Source organism: Bombina bombina, chromosome 5, assembly GCF_027579735.1.
Source record: "Bombina bombina isolate aBomBom1 chromosome 5, aBomBom1.pri, whole genome shotgun sequence".
NCBI classification, from domain to species: domain Eukaryota; kingdom Metazoa; phylum Chordata; class Amphibia; order Anura; family Bombinatoridae; genus Bombina; species Bombina bombina.
The window spans coordinates 713,068,802-713,077,501 of NC_069503.1; the positions used below are offsets into that span (position 1 = coordinate 713,068,802).

General features: G+C 40.9%; 1 non-coding gene across 1 annotated transcript; it reads left to right on the plus strand.

Annotated features, from left to right (window-relative positions):
- Nucleotides 1-363: 363 nt before the first annotated feature.
- LOC128661869 (U5 spliceosomal RNA) lies at nt 364-477 on the plus strand. The gene has a single exon (XR_008402649.1). It is a non-coding gene; the product is annotated as a U5 spliceosomal RNA (small nuclear RNA).
- Nucleotides 478-8,700: the final 8,223 nt, after the last annotated feature.

An 8,700-nucleotide genomic window follows, 5' to 3' on the forward strand; every position in this document is an offset into this window, starting at 1 on the left:
TGTTTTTACAAATTTGAATGGACGCCAGCTGCCTTCTCTGCTGTATTATAGCATTTAGCTGAGAAGCTTTGCGCTCTTTATGTGAGGGTGTTTTTCAGTGAGCTGGATACTGTTCTCTGCTGCGTTAGGCATATGGCAGACAAGCTTCACAGTCACGCAGTATGTAAGAAAGGTTATATCTAATCCGGATACATGTTATCTGTCAGTGCCCATCCAATTACAGACAGACTCCTATAGGCTAAGTTGAAGTCAGGGGGTTCTGTGTTTTATGCCACATATAGCAGCACATTTATTTTTTGATGCAAATACATGGTGATGGTGTACCTTCTTTTTTTGGTTAATGTGCCATTTCAAGTCGCAGTAATATTCTGGTCTCTCTTCAGATTGAATAAATCTTTTGCCTTTCTTAAAGATTTTCGTGGAGGGGAACAACCTTGAGTATTTGATACTTTTCAGCTGTTTGATCTATTCAAGTCGGACATATAGATCAGCATGCCAAGGCACTGTGGCTAAGTTCTGTAGCAACCCAAGGGTTGCAGGTTTGATCCCCGGCAAGGTCCACTCAGCCTTTAATTCCTTCTGAGGTTGATAAAATGAGCAGCGTATTGAGACCCTTAAGGGGATTAGCCGCACTTTACAAGTACCCAATACATACAAAGTGACATGAAACACATTTTATGTTGAAATTTTTTTATTGAACATTTTTTATTGTACATAAACGTTGATACAATATTATAATCAGGAATGGAATAATAAGAAAATAAAGCAAATAAAACAAATAAAACAAAAATACATAAAGTATGAGTCAATCGCTTTTGGAGTCTCTAACACTTCAAGTAAGGGTATTTGTATTTTATGATGAAACACATTTTAAAAGAACATGTACACACTTAAATTAAATTTAAAGTGGTAGTAACGTTTGTGTGTGTATATTTTCAACAAAATATTACACTTTTTTTTTTTAACTTTTTTCCTTTAAGGCGTTTGCCATTTGGGAGTATGTTGATTATGTTCATCTTAGGCCACAAACCTATAGTGTTCAAAAGTTTGTTCAGAACTTTCGTTCTATCCTTGTGTATTCTGCCCTAGTACGTCCAGGGAGAAGGACCTCATTTCTTATATTTAAGGAGGGGTTTCCGATAACCTCCTTGGTTTAGGGGACTGGGCACAAAATCCTTGGTTGCTTAGTGGGTAAGCAAGCAGCCTACCGGATAGAGGGCCAGCAGTTTTAATTCAGCCGCTGTTGCCAGGTTAGACTTTACCTAGGGTGAAGGAGCAGTTTCTAACCTAGATAAGTGAATCACTTTTTTCCTTAGGGAATAGTTGGGTTTTTCAAAAGTTATATGGACCTACTGTGTTCTCAATACCCTTAACACCATCGTTGGTGCGACAGTATTTTGGTGGGATGCGTTGTCTGATGCTTTTAAGTCAGAAACTTCCCTAAAATTAGGTCATGATAGAGGTTCTATGTCCCATCTCTCTGAGATTTAGGGTTAGAGCCTTGATACTCAAATGTATGTTCTAAGTTTGAATTTTTTATAAATATCTCTACAAGAGGGCTTTGGTGGATCCTGGCTTGATAGGTATTTTTGTTCACATCTGGTTGAAGTTCCCAAAAAGGAGGGGCTTTTCAGATCTATCTTAAGTTTCTAGAGTCTAAGCTTGTTTCTCAGCGTTCCATCTTGCAAGATGGAAACTATTCATTCAATTGATCCAGGAGGATTAATTTATGATGACAGTGCATCTAAAGGATGCATATCTTCATGTTCCTATTCATAAAGATCATCACAAGTTCCTACGGTTTGTCTTCTGGAAAAACGTTTTCAGTTTGTGACTCTTCCTTTCGGTCTAAAGGTTCTGGGGTCTCTACTGGCGGTTCTAAGTCCGTGAGGCATTGCGGCAGCACCTCTGCCCCTCAATGGACTAGTGGTAGACTTTTGCTGTTTTAAGAGCTGAAGGTTGAGAGCTTGAATACAGCTGTGGCTGTGTTCCACACAGCAAGTCTTTTTTCACTGGTAGGTTACAAATAACCTCGCCTAAACCATGATTGGCAAGCTACCGAATTTGCCTATATTCTTATCCAGGTGTCATCTTATCAACTAGCAAGGTCTCATTCTGACATTGTACTACTATCCCTCCGGGGAATTCACGGGTGGATAAATCTGGAAGAGAGTTTAATTCCACAGACAGGGGTTCCCTTCCTGGGAAATCTAATAGACTCTGTATCCATGACTTTTTTTTCTGGCGAAGGTCACGGATTCTGATTCCTTGTCGAGTCCTTCTGTCCACTCCTCGGCCGTCAATTGTCCAGTCCATGGAGTTAATCGGTTTGATGGTGGCGGCGATGGTCATCATACCGTTTGCTTGGTTTCATCTCTGACAACTAAGCATGCTCAGGCAGTAGAATTGAGATTTTGCAGTTTTATCTCCTCGAATAAATCTAGATTGGGAGACAAGGTAATCTGTTCTATGGTTGTCGCTGGTTCATCTATCCAAGGGGACATGTTTCTGCAGACCCTCATGGGTGATAGTGAAAACAGATACCAGCCTGTTAGGATGGGGAGCAGTCTGGTACTCCCTCAGGGCTCAGGGTGTATGGACTCAGGCGGAGTTTCCTCTTCCCATCGATATCCTAGTGTTGAGAGCTTTATTTAATGCGCTTCGGGTTTGACCTCAGTTGGCTTCGGCTCAATTTATCGGATTCCAGTCGGACAATATTACGACGGTAGTTTATATCAATCAGGGTGGAACAAGGAGTTCCTTAGCGAAGATAGAGGTAGCCAAGACTATACGGTGGGCGGAGTTTCACTCTTGTCATCTGTCGGCGAACCACATCCCAGGGGTGGAGAACTGGGAAGCAGATTTCTGAGCGGGCTGACGTTTCATCCGGGAGAGTGGGAACTCCATCCGGAGGTATTTTCAAACCCGATTCTCAGTTGGGGCAGATCTCATGGCATCTCGTCAGAGTGCCAAGCTTCTGAGATAAGGGTCCAGGTCCAGGGATCCCAAGCCGAGCTGATAGAGGCCCTTGGCAGTCCCTTGGTTTTTCAGTCAAGCTTATGTATTCCCTACGTTCGCTCTTCTTCCCAGGATGATTGCTCGAGTCAAACAGGAGAAGATATCTGTGATTCTCATCGCCTTTGCGTGGCCTCGCAGGATTTGGTATGCCGATCTGGTGGACATGTCATCCTAGCCACCGTGGAAGCTTTCTTTGAGGAAAGACCTTCTCATTCAGGGTCCCTTCCATCATCCGAATCTAGTTTCTCTGCAGCTGACTGTTTGGAGATGGAACGCTTAGTTTTGTCGAAGCGAGGTTTTTCTGATTTGGTTGTAGATACTTTAATTCAGGCTTGTAAGTCTGTTACTAGGAAAATTCACCATAAGATATGGCGTAAATATCTTTCCATGTATCTTTCTGTTCCCCTGTGTGCGACTACCCTTGGCCCCCTTAGGGGCCTTGTTGGCAGCAGACTTGTGAGATGGCTTCCATTTGAATGGGTCTTGCGCAACGGCCGGGACTGCGTCCTGGTTTGTGCTGCTGCTTTTCTCCAAGAAGGATTGGAGAAGGGGTTATCAGCAAGTTCCTTAAAGGGACAGATTTCTACTTTATCTATTTTATTACATAAGCATCTGGCGGATGTTCCAGATGTGTAATCTTTTTGTCAGGCTCTGACTAGAATCAGGCCTGTATTTAGACCAATTGCTCCTCCTTGGCGTTTAAATTTGGTTCTTAGAGTTCTTCAAGGGGTTCCGTTTGAACCTATGCATTCCGTCGATATTAAGTTATTATCTTGGAAAGTTTTGTTTCTGGTTGCTATTTCTTTTGCTCAAAGAGTCTCTGAGCTTTCGGCATCACAATTTGATTCTCCTTATCTGATTTTTCATTCGGATAAGTTGGTGTTACGTACTAATCCTGGTTTCTTTCATGTAATTAGCAAGAGTCCATGAGCTAGTGACGTATGGGATATACATTCCTACCAGGAGGGGCAAAGTTTCCCAAACCTCAAAATGCCTATAAATACACCCCTCACCACACCCACAATTCAGTTTTACAAACTTTGCCTCCGATGGAGGTGGTGAAGTAAGTTTGTGCTAGATTCTACGTTGATATGCGCTCCGCAGCAAGTTGGAGCCCGGTTTTCCTCTCAGCGTGCAGTGAATGTCAGAGGGATGTGAGGAGAGTATTGCCTATTTGAATGCAGTGATCTCCTTCTACGGGGTCTATTTCATAGGTTCTCTGTTATCGGTCGTAGAGATTCATCTCTTACCTCCCTTTTCAGATCGACGATATACTCTTATATATACCATTACCTCTACTGATTCTCGTTTCAGTACTGGTTTGGCTATCTACTATATGTAGATGAGTGTCCTGGGGTAAGTAAGTCTTATTTTCTGTGACACTCCTAGCTATGGTTGGGCACTTTGTTTATAAAGTTCTAAATATATGTATTCAAACATTTATTTGCCTTGACTCAGAATGTTCAACTTTCCTTATTTTCAGACAGTCAGTTTCATATTTGGGATAATGCATTTTAATTTAACATTTTTTCTTACCTTAAAATTTGACTTTTTCCCTGTGGGCTGTTAGGCTCGCGGGGGCTGAAAATGCTTCATTTTATTGCGTCATTTTTGGCGCGGACTTTTTTGGCGCAAAAATTCTATTTCCGTTTCCGGCGTCATACGTGTCGCCGGAAGTTGCGTCATTTTTTGACGTTATTTTGCGCCAAAAATGTTGGCGTTCCGGATGTGGCGTCATTTTTGGCGCCAAAAAGCATTTAGGCGCCAAATAATGTGGGCGTCTTATTTGGCGCGAAAAAATATGGGCGTCACTTTTGTCTCCACATTATTTAAGTCTCATTTTTTTATTGCTTCTGGTTGCTAGAAGCTTGTTCTTTGGCATTTTTTCCCATTCCTGAAACTGTCATTTAAGGAATTTGATCAATTTTGCTTTATATATATGTTGTTTTTTCTCTTACATATTGCAAGATGTCTCAAGTTGCATCTGAGTCAGAAGATACTACAGGAAAATCGCTGTCAAGTGCTGAATCTACCAAAGCTAAGTGTATCTGCTGTAAACTTTTGGTAGCTATTCCTCCAGCTGTTGTTTGTATTGATTGTCATGACAAACTTGTTAAAGCAGATAATATTTCCTTTAGTAAAGTACCATTGCCTGTTGCAGTTCCTTCAACATCTAAGGTGCAGAATGTTCCTGATAATATAAGAGATTTTGTTTCTGAATCCATAAAGAAGGCTATGTCTGTTATTTCTCCTTCTAGTAAACGTAAAAAATCTTTTAAAACTTCTCTCCCTACAGATGAATTTTTAACTGAACATCATCATTCTGATTCTGATGATTCCTCTGGTTCAGAGGATTCTGTCTCAGAGGTTGATGCTGATAAATCTTCATATTTATTTAAAATGGAATTTATTCGTTCTTTACTTAAAGAAGTCCTAATTGCTTTAGAAATAGAGGATTCTGGTCCTCTTGATACTAAATCTAAACGTTTAAATAAGGTTTTTAAAACTCCTGTAGTTATTCCAGAAGTTTTTCCTGTCCCTGATGCTATTTCTGCAGTAATTTCCAAAGAATGGGATAATTTGGGTAATTCATTTACTCCTTCTAAACGTTTTAAGCAATTATATCCTGTGCCGTCTGACAGATTAGAATTTTGGGACAAGATCCCTAAAGTTGATGGGGCTATTTCTACCCTTGCTAAACGTACTACTATTCCTACGTCAGATGGTACTTCGTTTAAGGATCCTCTAGATAGGAAAATTGATTCCTTTCTAAGAAAAGCTTATCTGTGTTCAGGTAATCTTCTTAGACCTGCTATATCTTTGGCTGATGTTGCTGCAGCTTCAACTTTTTGGTTGGAAACTTTAGCGCAACAAGTAACACATCGTGATTCTCATGATATTATTATTCTTCTTCAACATGCTAATAATTTTATCTGTGATGCCATTTTTGATATTATCAGAGTTGATGTCAGGTTTATGTCTCTAGCTATTTTAGCTAGAAGAGCTTTATGGCTTAAAACTTGGAATGCTGATATGGCTTCTAAATCAACTTTACTTTCCATTTCTTTCCAGGGTAACAAATTATTTGGTTCTCAGTTGGATTCCATTATTTCAACTGTTACTGGTGGGAAAGGAACTTTTTTACCACAGGATAAAAAATCTAAAGGTAAAAACAGGGCTAATAATAGTTTTCGTTCCTTTCGTTTCAACAAAGAACAAAAGCCTGATCCTTCATCCTCAGGAGCAGTTTCAGTTTTAGAAGCCTGCTTCTAAGTCCACATGAAGGTGCGGCCCTCATTCCAGCTCAGCTGGTAGGGGGCAGGTTACGTTTTTTCAAGGAAATTTGTATCAATTCTGTTCACAATCTTTGGATTCAGAGCATTGTTTCAGAAGGGTACAGAATTTGTTTCAAGTTGAGACCTCCTGCAAAGAGATTTTTTCTTTCCCATGTCCCAGTAAATCCAGTTATAGCATGAGGAAGGGGCTGTGACCCCGAAACGTTGCTTAATAAATTGCCTTTTTCTAATACTGGAGTGCTGGAGTTCCTCTTTGTGTGTACCATTGACAGAGTAAATCCAGTAAAAGCTCAAGCATTTCTGAAATGTGTTTCAGATCTAGAGTTGACTGGAGTAATTATGCCAGTTCCAGTTCCGGAACAGGGGATGGGGTTTTATTCAAATCTCTTCATTGTACCAAAGAAAGAGAATTCTTTCAGACCAGTTCTGGATCTAAAAATATTGAATCGTTATGTAAGGATACCAACGTTCAAGATGGTAACTGTAAGGACTATCTTACCTTTTGTTCAGCAAGGGAATTATATGTCCACAATAGATTTACAGGATGCATATCTGCATATTCCGATTCATCCAGATCATTATCAGTTCCTGAGATTTTCGTTTCTGGACAAGCATTACCAGTTTGTGGCTCTGCCGTTTGGCCTAGCTACAGCTCCAAGAATTTTTACAAAGGTTCTCGGTGCCCTGCTGTCTGTAATCAGAGAACAGGGTATTGTGGTATTTCCTTATTTGGACGATATCTTGGTACTTGCTCAGTCTTTACATTTAGCAGAATCTCATACGAATCGACTTGTGTTGTTTCTTCAAGATCATGGTTGGAGGATCAATTTACCAAAAAGTTCTTTGATTCCTCAGACAAGGGTAACCTTTCTGGGTTTCCAGATGGATTCAGTGTCCATGACTCTGTCTTTAACAGACAAGAGACGTCTAAAGTTGATTACAGCTTGTCGAAACTTTCAGTCACAATCATTCCCTTCGGTAGCCTTATGCATGGAAATTCTAGGTCTTATGACTGCTGCATCGGACGCGATCCCCTTTGCTCGTTTTCACATGCGACCTCTTCAGCTCTGTATGCTGAAGCAATGGTGCAAGGATTACACGAAGATATCTCAATTAATATCTTTAAAATTGATTGTTCGACACTCTCTAACATGGTGGACAGATCACCATCGTGTAATTCAGGGGGCTTCTTTTGTGCTTCCGACCTGGACTGTAATTTCAACAGATGCAAGTCTCACAGGTTGGGGAGCTGTGTGGGGATCTCTGACGGCACAAGGAGTTTGGGAATCTCAGGAGGTGAGATTACCGATCAATATTTTGGAACTCCGTGCAATTTTCAGAGCTCTTCAGTTTTGGCCTCTTCTGAAGAGAGAATCGTTCATTTGTTTTCAGACAGACAATGTCACAACTGTGGCATACATCAATCATCAAGGAGGGACTCACAGTCCTCTGGCTATGAAAGAAGTATCTCGAATTTTGGTTTGGGCGGAATCCAGCTCCTGTCTAATCTCTGCGGTTCATATCCCAGGTATAGACAATTGGGAAGCGGATTATCTCAGTCGCCAAACGTTGCATCCGGGCGAATGGTCTCTTCACCCAGATGTATTTCTTCAGATTGTTCAAATGTGGGAACTTCCAGAAATAGATCTGATGGCGTCCCATCTAAACAAGAAACTTCCCAGGTATCTGTCCAGATCCCGGGATCCTCAGGCGGAGGCAGTGGATGCATTATCACTTCCTTGGAAGTATCATCCTGCCTATATCTTTCCGCCTCTAGTTCTTCTTCGAAGAGTAATCTCCAAGATTCTGAAGGAATGCTCGTTTGTTCTGCTGGTAGCTCCGGCATGGCCTCACAGGTTTTGGTATGCGGATCTTGTCCGGATGGCCTCTTGCCAACCATGGACTCTTCCGTTAAGACCAGACCTTCTGTCACAAGGTCCTTTTTTCCATCAGGATCTGAAATCCTTAAATTTAAAGGTATGGAGATTGAACGCTTGATTCTTGGTCAAAGAGGTTTCTCTGACTCTGTGATTAATACTATGTTACAGGCTCGTAAATCTGTATCTCGAGAGATATATTATAGAGTCTGGAAGACTTATATTTCTTGGTGTCTTTCTCATCATTTTTCCTGGCATTCTTTTAGAATACCGAGAATTTTACAGTTCCTTCAGGATGGTTTAGATAAGGGTTTGTCCGCAAGTTCTTTGAAAGGACAAATCTCTGCTCTTTCTGTTCTTTTTCACAGAAAGATTGCTATTCTTCCTGATATTCATTGTTTTGTACAAGCTTTGGTTCGTATAAAACCTGTCATTAAGTCAATTTCTCCTCCTTGGAGTTTGAATTTGGTTCTGGGAGCTCTTCAAGCTCATCCGTTTGAACCTATGCA